At 37.6% G+C, this 10482-nt stretch overlaps 1 long non-coding RNA gene across 2 annotated transcripts; it reads left to right on the forward strand.

Annotated features, from left to right (window-relative positions):
• The first annotated feature begins 219 nt into the window (after positions 1 to 219).
• On the forward strand, positions 220 to 10251 carry LOC136704823 (uncharacterized). Of its 2 annotated transcripts, none has more exons than XR_010803986.1 (6): positions 220 to 340; positions 8101 to 8157; positions 8268 to 8318; positions 9323 to 9388; positions 9890 to 9946; positions 10154 to 10251. It is a non-coding gene; the product is annotated as an uncharacterized lncRNA (long non-coding RNA). The 2 variants fall into 2 exon arrangements; XR_010803987.1 differs by having other exon boundaries at positions 9338 to 9388.
• The last annotated feature ends 231 nt before the right edge of the window (positions 10252 to 10482 follow it).

Consider the following 10482-nt stretch of genomic DNA (forward strand, 5'->3'; position numbering starts at 1 on the left):
ACCTGTTTTACATCAATGTTTGAGATAGGTTAGACATTGAAAATGTGGATCCAGTGATTGTGTTCAACTACATAGCTACATTTTTTTGTCTTATATTTAATTCAATAATATATTTAAGATAATCTATTACTTTTTATATTTTACTTTTTCCTAAATTTTCCCAACTGAAATGTAATAAAAAGTGCTGTTAGGAGAAATAACACATTTTCCACCGTGCAGCCCCTTTTGCATATTGTTGCCAAGGTTACAGAGATTTGGCGGTTAGAGGAAACCGGAGATGTTTTATCTGGATGGATACAGTTTGTACGGTCCATTCTAGACGGGAACCTCTAATGGCAAGGTAAGAAGTGAGGAATAAAATAATGTTTTTGATGTTATTACCTGTTTTATGAAATTTTTGTGAGGTTACAAATACATCCCATTGGTGTAGCTAGTACATTTTAGCTAGCTAACTGATTTTAGTTTAAGAGGGCAAACATAAGTTAACCCTATGAACCCTAAGCTATTAAAGATAAAAATACACAATAAAGATTTATTTAAGCTTTTTAGTTTATATTTGTTAATCTAATGCATTATTATTTGATGTGAAACCAAAAAAACCCTTGAAAACCTATAAATCAATAATAGGAATATGTTTTTGCTGATGACTCAGTTTTCTGCCCAGAGACAGCGTGAGATGACGTCATTTGAGTCAAAACGAAATTGAAAGTAAACGCCGTCTGTTTCTTCCTTTGCAGCGTCTTTTATTTTGATAATAGCGAGTATAATTACACCATTTCATGACGAATATGACACACAAATTTTGAAGGAGCACCTTGGTTTTTAGGTGTTTTTTCACACTGGATTACTCCCAGAGGCTTCACAGCACCGCGATGAGAGCGCTATTTTTAGAAACGGTAGGATCTGCGCTTTCTAACGGTATATGGAGCTCACAGACGCATTCAGACATTCAAGACTTACAAAGCTGGTTATATAAGGTGTGTTCTACCCCGCTCATTGCGGGGTTCGAGTTATTTGGTTAATGGCTATTTACCGTTAGCTTACATTAGCTATCTCGCTAGCTAACGCCGCATTAGTCCTGAGGTAAAAAAATATTTTTATATGTGGCACTGCCATTTAGCTAACACAACACATAGCAAAAAAATAAAATAAAAAATATAAATAAATAAAAAAGAAAAAAACGCACTGGTTATATCCGCCGGTATATCTCAAGTATTAGCTACAGGTCCAAAACCGACAGTCAGTGTACCAGTGTACCAAGTCTCTGATTTTCATTGATTTTGCTAATATGTAATTCCATTCGATAAATAAGTATTTTTGGTCGAGGGATAGATACCTTGCCAGGACAGTTGTAATGAACAAATATAGTTAGCTATTAGCTATCGCTAGCTAGCGAAAACTAGCTAGCTACAGTATAGATATTAAAATTTTTCACTGAGCCACATTTGCGTTAATGTGTACATACATCCGTCAAATGGACAGACTCTCATGATTAAGAGGATTATGCTCTAATGCGATGTCTAAAAGATGAAATCCGAAAGAAATGGTTATTCCAAATGTCTCATCCTCAAATAAACCCCAAAACCGTTGCGTCTCGAAGCCTGAAGTACTCAGAAGCGACTAACACAAAAAGTATACCAGCACTTACCTTAGTTTGTTGCCTTCAAAACGAGACCAAATTTGAGTATTTCCGTCAAACCATTCGTTAGTAATCCTCATGTTTGTGTAAAGAGTACAAGCAATAAAAGTACAATTAATTAATTAATTAATTCATTCATTCATTATCTGTAACTGCTTATCCAATTCAGGGTCACGGTGGGTCCAGAGCCTACCTGGAATCATTGGGCGCAAAGCGGGAATACACCCTGGAGGGGGCGCCAGTCCTTCACAGGGCAACACAGACACACACACATTCACTCACACACTCACACCTACGGACACTTTTTGAGTCGCCAATCCACCTACCAACGTGTGTTTTTGGACTGTGGGAGGAAACCAGAGCACCCGGAGGAAACCCACGCGGGCACAGGGAGAACACACCAACTCCTCACAGTACAATAAATAATTATAATTAAAAAAAAATAGATAAAATATCCCCCATGAGCTCATAAGTGACATACCGCCGTGTAGCTCTCGGCTTTCCAATGACACATCAATCAATTCTGAAGACCAGTCAGGCAGAGTTATTGCAATGCACCAACACAGACCCATATTTAAACAGAACGCATTTGTTTTCAGCGACTAACAGACCCAGACACTGTGAGACGACTCAAATGGTTTTATTTGGCAGCCTCAAGCTCAACAACAATGGTCAAGACAATAAAACTTTTCAAAGCTTAGATTTCTTTTACTAGATGCATTTCCCCCACTGATGCTGACTCCCAATGCCTCTGGCATTTAAAGGGACAATACTGGTTTAGAAACACGTGTAAACAACAGAAAAAAACTAGATAAATTGGAAAAAATACACCATAACAAATGGTTTTTTCCTGTTTGGTAAGGGGAAAAGGCCACTTGGAGAGGTGCATGAAACTAGTTTCTACATTGTAAGATATTGGTTTAAGTGCAGACAAGATAAATATGCTGTATTTCTGCAGTAAAGTGGTGAGCTTGGGGTCTTTAGAGACTCCAAAGGGACACTTGAAGAGGCCACCTGCTCACTGTCTACTCCAGTGAATAACTTCATTAGGATGTATCAACTTCAAAGAAAAGCCTACTTTTTGGATGTTTGTTTATTCAGATTTTGATTACTTAACATACATTTCAATTTTTATAAATGGTTATTCTTACAAATTTTAATGGTTTTCTGTAAAGTTCAATCATGATACTGCCACTAGTTTATTCCAGAACAGGAAGCTTCCAGATTTGGGTATGTAATTTCAAAAAAAAAAAAAAAAGCCTGGATTTTTTTAAGAGGTAATATTACCATTAAATCGTGAACTCGTTATCTAGCTAACTCAAGGTAAGTTGATTGCCAGTAAACTGCCAGTAAGCTAAATAAATGTAGCTGTTAGAATAGTTAATCGTTAGCCAGGTATGTGCAGCTATGCTTGAATATAAATATTTATATAAATGTAAACATTTTCACACAGTGGACAGCACATAGGGAATATGAAGGCTTTTGAGATTGAGCATGTATTTTGCTCAGCTGTCTTCACACTGCAGGCTAAGAACACTCATACACAAAGCAAGATCACTCAACTTTGTGTTTTAACTTTTGTGTTTTTATTTGTTTTAAATAGGATAACTAAATAGGATAACTTGGGATAACATTCATAGGAGTGAATGTTCTAGTTCTCTTTATTAAGTACATATAAAGTCACAGATGTATTTTAGATGTTGAGGAACGCTGTTATGCCACTTAAAAGTTAAAAGGCAGAATGTAATAATACTGATAGTAATAAACAATTTATAGAGCAGTTGATACATCAATAAAGAACGAACATTGGATACATAAAAGTTAAGATTATTAAGTATAATGCAATTATTATTGTTGATATATGATTGTTATTAAACACACTGAACCAATAAAACAGATTAAGTAAAAAATATACAAAAATTTGAATTTTAGTTAATGCTACTATATATGTAATCACTGGTATATTTCATCTCTTAATTTCTCTCTTTTTTCTTTCTTTCACTGAGACAAGGCTGTTTCACCACATGGAAAGTGATTTGGTATATTGGATTTGAGGCTACTTTTTTGTGTAGGTGGATATTTAGAGTGTCAGCATGTCAGCACAGCAAAACTACAACACACTCTGGAAGAGAGCGAAAAGAGCTCAAAAAAAAAAAAGTGGTGTCAGAGGTGGTTAGCATGGGTGCAAACACTAACAGTGCAGAGTTTTAGCATAGAGCAGTGCGTTGAGGAAATGCATACTGAAATTTGTAATTGCGAAGTGCGGGGGGCTTGTGCAAATTCTGACAGTTCTGATAAAGATTATCATTTGGAATGTTCAGAAGTTGATAGTCCATCCTCCTTAAGAGACAGGCTTGCCAAATGGACCAATGAATTTCAAATCTAACATAATGCAGTTGACAGTCTTCTTAAGATTCTTCGAGAACGTAACCCAGAACTCCCTAGGACAGCAAGAACATTACTTGGCACTTGTGAGACTGTTAGCTTCGAAAAGAAATCTGGAATGAATTATGTCTGTTTTGACATTAAGGAGCAGATGTCCAAATACCTAAATATGTATCCCAGAAGTGCCATTACACAGATAGACTGCCTGGACATTTCCTTGAACATTGATGGCTTACCACTGTTCAAAAGCAGTAACCAGAATCTGTGGCCTGTTTTGTGCAAATTTAACTTATCTCCACCTGTTGTTTTCCCTCTTGTTCTTTGCCTTGGTTCGTCAAAGCCAAACAATCTTGATTTTCTTACAGATGTTGTTCATGCCCTTGCTGAAGTACTCTAGAGTGGAATAGAGACTGACAGCAGGCTCATAAAAGTTATATTGCGTTGTGTAAAATGTGATGCTCCAGCAAAAGCATTCATTAGGTGCACAAAGCCTTACTTGGGTTACTATGGCTGTGATAAATGTACACAGCCAGGTTTATGGGATGGCAGTCGAATTATTTATCCAGAGACGACTAATTTAACTTTGAGAACAGATGCATCTTTCCGTGAGCAGTTTCAGGAAGAGCACCATGTGCCTTCGGTTGTATCACCTTTTTGTATGCTCCAAATGGACATGGTTCAGCGGTTCCCTGCAGATTATATGTACCAGTGTTGTCTTGGGGTAATTCGTAAAATGATTGTTTTGTGGTTGCGAGGAAAACTCGCAAACAGATTATCATCTGGCCAAATAAGGAACATCAGTTCCCGACTTATTGGTTTAAGACCTTTCATACCAGATGTTTTCACAAGGAAGCCGCGTGGTCTGGACGAGATTGACCGGTGGAAAGCCACTGAATTGAGACAGTTTGCCCTTTACACAGGAAAAATTGTACTCAAAGGCATTTTGTCTGATGCTTTGTATGAGCATTTTATGTTGTTTAGTGTGGCTTTATCAATTGCTGTATGTCCAAGGTTGGCAAAGCAGTACAATGGTTATGCACAGGATTTGTTGGTGCTCTTTGTTGAGGAGGGTAGGAAGTTGTATGGAGATGAGTTTCTTGTGTACAATGTGCACTCTATGGTCCATCTGGCCTCTGATGCATATGTATATGGTGGACTTGATGAGTGCAGTGCTTTTCCCTTTGAAAATTACCTGCACCAGCTGAAAAGATTGGTTAGGTCAGGTAGGAACCTGCTCTCACAAATTGTGAAAAGACTTAGTGAGATTGATAAACACAGAGAGGATCTGCAAAAAAGTCCCAAAGCTCGTGTACAAACCCGAAAACCCAACAATGCTTTTTCCCTGAGTGACATGCAGTGTTGTGAGGTTGTGTCTGTTGTAAATGCATCAGGGGGTGGTGAAAAAATGCTGCTTTGTCGTGTTTATGACAAACTTGAGCCCTATTTCACACAGCCTTGTGACTCTAGGTTGATTGGTGTTTACAAGGCCACAGTGAAAGACACTGTCATGAAAAAGCTGCCAGAGAGGCATTTAGTTAAACAGACATTAATTGAGGGAGAGAGTGGTACCCGGGTTGTCCTCACAGTGCTCCACTCATGCTAAGCTCACTCACTTACCCTTGTCCTTACCCCACACCTTTTTTTGTCTCACCAATACCTGCAACACTGCTCACTGACACTTGTATATAGTTCAAACATTTTTGTATATACATCCAAGGACATGTACTTTTCAACACAACAACCAGGTAAGATAATAGTTTGCCACAGCCACGTGGTACATAAAGAGAATTTTGTCTAAAAATTTGCTCTAAGCCTCTCTACCTCTTGCTTTTTCAGTCATCAACTTCAGATTTACTCAGCACTTCATAAACTAATGGAACACACCACGAGCCATCCCTGCCTTTATAATGAAAGTCCTTCTCAGAACAACCCAGCCAATAAATACTAGAGAATTGATACTCCAAAATAAACATATTGAACATTATGAACATGTTACAGTATTATTGGTAAGAGTAGTTGTAGAGAGTATTCTGGCACTCTTTCAGAAATGCCAATGAGTATTAGGAGCCTCTGCTGTGCTGTTAAGGCAAGCCTTACTGCATTTTTTCCCCCAGATTTCTCACTGCTACACAATAATTAAATTCATTCAGGACAACACTGTAGACGTTGTTCCATCCACATGGATAGAGATAACAAAGGAGGTATTTCAATAATATTATTTGATATCTTTTATACTTTGAAATGTCTGTCAGCAGTCATCAGTAGGTGTAACTAAGATGTAAGAGGGTTTTAGTAATGTATATTTGTATGTATATATGTACAGTTTTCTGTGAACAGCTGTGGCCTCGTCGAGAGTTAATCTGTAGAACTGCTCGCCTTCTTAATGTGTTTGAGACCATAACTGGGGTTGTGCAGACTTAGGGGCTGGTACACAGTTCTATACAGTGAATAGCCCTATTCCACCAATGACAAATGGGAAGATGTGTCCAGTCTTTTGACTGCTATTAATTCAGACATGTTTGTTTTTGGCGGCACAGTGGGGCAGCAGGTAGTGTCGCAGTCACACAGCTCCAGGGGCCTGGAGGTTGTGGGTTCGATTCCCGCTCCGGGTGACTGTCTGTGAGGAGTTGTCCCCGTGTCCACGTGGGTTTCCTCTGGGTGCTCTGGTTTCCTCCCACAGTCCAAAAACACTTTGGTAGGTGGATTGGCGACTCAAAAGTGTTCGTGTGTGTGTGTCTGTGTTGCCCTGTGAAGGACTGGCGCCCCCTCCAGGGTGTATTCCCGCCTTGCGCCCAATGATTCCAGGTAGGCTATGGACCCACCGCGACCCTGAATTGGAAAAGCGGTTACAGATAATGAATGAATGAATGTTTGTTTTTGTCATTTAGTATGTTTCCAGTGCATATTTTAAAATTTACACATGGTGACTTTTTACTTTGTACTTAGAAATAAGAACAAAGAAAATATACTCATAAGCATATTATATAGGTATAATTGAAACAAAGATATTAAGTCATCACAAAATAATAATACTTTATTACAAAACAGTTATAGCTTTGAGAAGTCAACAGAGAGAAGTAATTAGATTTTTGCAACTTTACGATTAAATTTTGACCTATTCCTCTGCAAAACATCTTCAATTTCCTAAGATTCCAGGTCTCTCTCTGATGAATCTGCTAGATGGAATTTCAAAATTCTCCATAACATTTCAAGGGGTTTATTTTGGCTGTTTGTCTTGTACTTTTCTGATGAGATCTAATATTCTCTAACTTCTCCAGATGCATTTCTCCCCTCACTGACATGTAATGCCACATACTTTAGAAAGTTCCTTTAGCATTAATATGTAGAACCTGATTTGTTTTGTTTGAAAAATAAGTGTACATATATGTGATTTTTTTTTTATATTAATAGAGTAAGCTTATGAATGCATACTTTTTTGTTAAAAGTCACAAGATACATGTGTAGACTCCGAAAAATATATGTACTGGAAATATATTAAATAATATGAAATAAATATGGCAGCACGGTGGAGCAGCAGGTAGTGTCGCAGTCTGGTGCTCTGGTTTCCTCCCACAGTCCAAAAAAAAAACACACGTTGGTAGGTGGATTGGCGACTCAAAAAGTATCCGTGTGTGAGTGAATGTGTGTGTGTCTGTGTTGCCCTGTGGGGGACTGGCGCCCACTCCGGGGTGTATTCCCACCTTGCGCCCAGTGATTTCGGGTGGGCTCTGGACACACCGCGACCCTGAACTGGATAAGCGGTTACAGATAATGAATGAATGAAATAAATATTTCAGACAACTATGAAGAAGCCAGGGCAAAGGCAAATCAGGCGACTATGACCTCAAACTTAGAAAGTGATGAAAAGCACATGCCACGCAGACCAATAAGAATGCCTGCACGTTACAGAAGAGAGTTGGATAGTGGTAAATACTTGTAGACACTTAAATGCTGTTCTGTGCCTAAAATCAATAAATTGCTTTTTTATGTTCTTGTATTTTATAATATGCAATATCCACATTTTGTTACATGGAACATTTAAATTTGCCCAAAAATTTATTTTTCTTCCAAAATAGATGATGATGCAGACCTTCCGGTACACAAGAAATTACAGATTTCAAGCACACCCACTTGTGAGTTAATTTTCTTGTTGACACATTTTACTCAGGCAAAATGCTTTTATTCATGCAAACCGTATTGTGATTTGATATTTACGGGTTTATTACATTGTATCAATTTGTAGTCAGACCAAGAACTGAACTTTTTAGTGACAGGACTGGGCCAATACATTCATGTGAGTATTATTTTTATTCTTATATATCAGATTTTTAAAATTCTTAGACTTACAAGCTGGTTAGGTACACCACTCCTGATTTTACACTGACTGGTCATTTTTACCATGTAATCTACCATACATGTATATTTTGTATGTTTCCAATTACTGACTACTTATCTGTTGTTGCACAGTTTATCAGCACTATCCCTCCTCCATTGGTCACTAGAAAAAAAATATCCCACTGTTGACCTGATATTATTGGATTGATGGAAAATTGATCACAGCATTGGCACTTAGGGGTGGCATGGAAGTGTGTGCTGAGCTGGCCTAAGAGTATCTAAAAACCTATATGTCACTGCAGGGTGTTGAATGGTCAAACATTCAGCCAGCCAGCTGACCCTTGTTTTGAAACTGATCAATTATGATTGGTGAAAGGATGACTAATTGTACAAAATCTATAGTTTCTAACTGTACATTTATAAGGTGTGCTAACAGGTTAGATGTGATCATCCTGACAACTTGTTGACTTAACTGTTCAGCAATGAAGCCATAAGGTTGATGTAAACTAATCACTGATCATGTGATTGTGGCAATAACAACATGAGAACTCAGAGAAGGTTATTGGTAAGGAGCCAGGTCATTTCAGGGTCTGTATCTCTGGATTTTGACTTTGTTCTAACATTTCTTCACAGATCTACAATGCTTCAAATCAGATATTGAACATAGTTATCTCAATAAATAAAAAGTCAAGTGTCTTTGGAGGAGGAGCATATTGCCCTATAAATTTGGGATAGTATGGAAAATGCAATTAAAAGGTGCAAACGTATAAAGTGCCTCTTTATAAAGTGAAAGGGGTTTATAAAACTGTCCAATAAGTGTAGCTACTACAAGCTGTACCTACTAAACTGGCAATTGTAGATATTCTCATAATAATCCATTAGTATGATAATGCATTAGTGTAATGTTGTAAGTCACCTTGTAGGAAATAATTTATACAGATATTTTTTAACTATCTTGTTCAGTGGGTCTGTCCACAGATGCCCCTCAAGCAGAGGCCACTGTGAGCTCAAGGGGAATGCAAACTCATGGTGAGAAATTCAGAGTAAATAAGCATTTTCATTTTTTTTAGTAGTATAGTTACATTAGACTGACTGTGATAATCTTAGAATAACTCTCTTTATCTTGAGGTAGGTGCACACTGGTGCATTGATGTTTTTATTGGTCATTCATTCTAACTTAACACTTTTTCTTGGAAATAAAAATATACCTGCTACAGGATTGTGTGTGGATTGTTGAGCCTTATTTTTTGCAATGGAACAATGACCATGAAAATAGGACTCATAGGGATCAGTTAAGTTAAAGTTAACAGAGACGAGTTGAAAACTGTTAGCTTAGTACTTGATACATGAGTTAGCTGTCTTGTGTTTGACGGGTCATTTAGAGCAGTTGTGAAACTGAACCAGAACAGAATAGAAGATTGATCTCAATGGTAGAATGAAAAGAACACCAACAGAAGTTATGAATGATTTAAAGTTCTTTTGTGGAGTTATTTACTTTTCTAAAAATAGTATTTTTGCCTTCTTTTTCAGACATTCTACCAGCATTTGTTCATACAGCAGCAAGTACATCTGAGCAAACTGCACTGGGTGAGTATGTTTTGTTGCACTTAACCCCATAAATGGCCAGGACAAACCAGCAGACCAAAAAAAAAAACCTCACCCACTTTGTATTGTCATCCATGGACAGCCTAGTATTTTAAAGCTTTGGATGTATATTTACTGCAGTTTAACTCCCATAACATTTTGTTTTGCTTTCCTTTGTCAGTTTTAATTTATTAATTAAACAAATTTCAGATGATTCTGCACTGAAGAAGATGGAGCGTGCCCTATCTGTTCGCTTGGATAACATGGAACAGAAATTTTCCAACATCGAAAACACTCACTCAGTAGGATGCAAAATCTTTTTATGTGATAATACTTAAAAGATATTTACAATGCATTTCAGATCAGTCACCTGAGTCTCCTTGGAGGAAATACACCAGGCGAAGCTTTCAGGAGAGCTTTGCCAACTGTTGCCACAAATAATGTATGGTGCCAGTTTAGCATGAACGGTCGTAAGGGAAAAATGAGATTTGAGGATATGGAGATCTGCAGTGTCATTATTCGTATGTATTTCACAATTT

The sequence above is a fragment of the Hoplias malabaricus genome, chromosome 1 (assembly GCF_029633855.1).
Source record: "Hoplias malabaricus isolate fHopMal1 chromosome 1, fHopMal1.hap1, whole genome shotgun sequence".
NCBI classification, from domain to species: domain Eukaryota; kingdom Metazoa; phylum Chordata; class Actinopteri; order Characiformes; family Erythrinidae; genus Hoplias; species Hoplias malabaricus.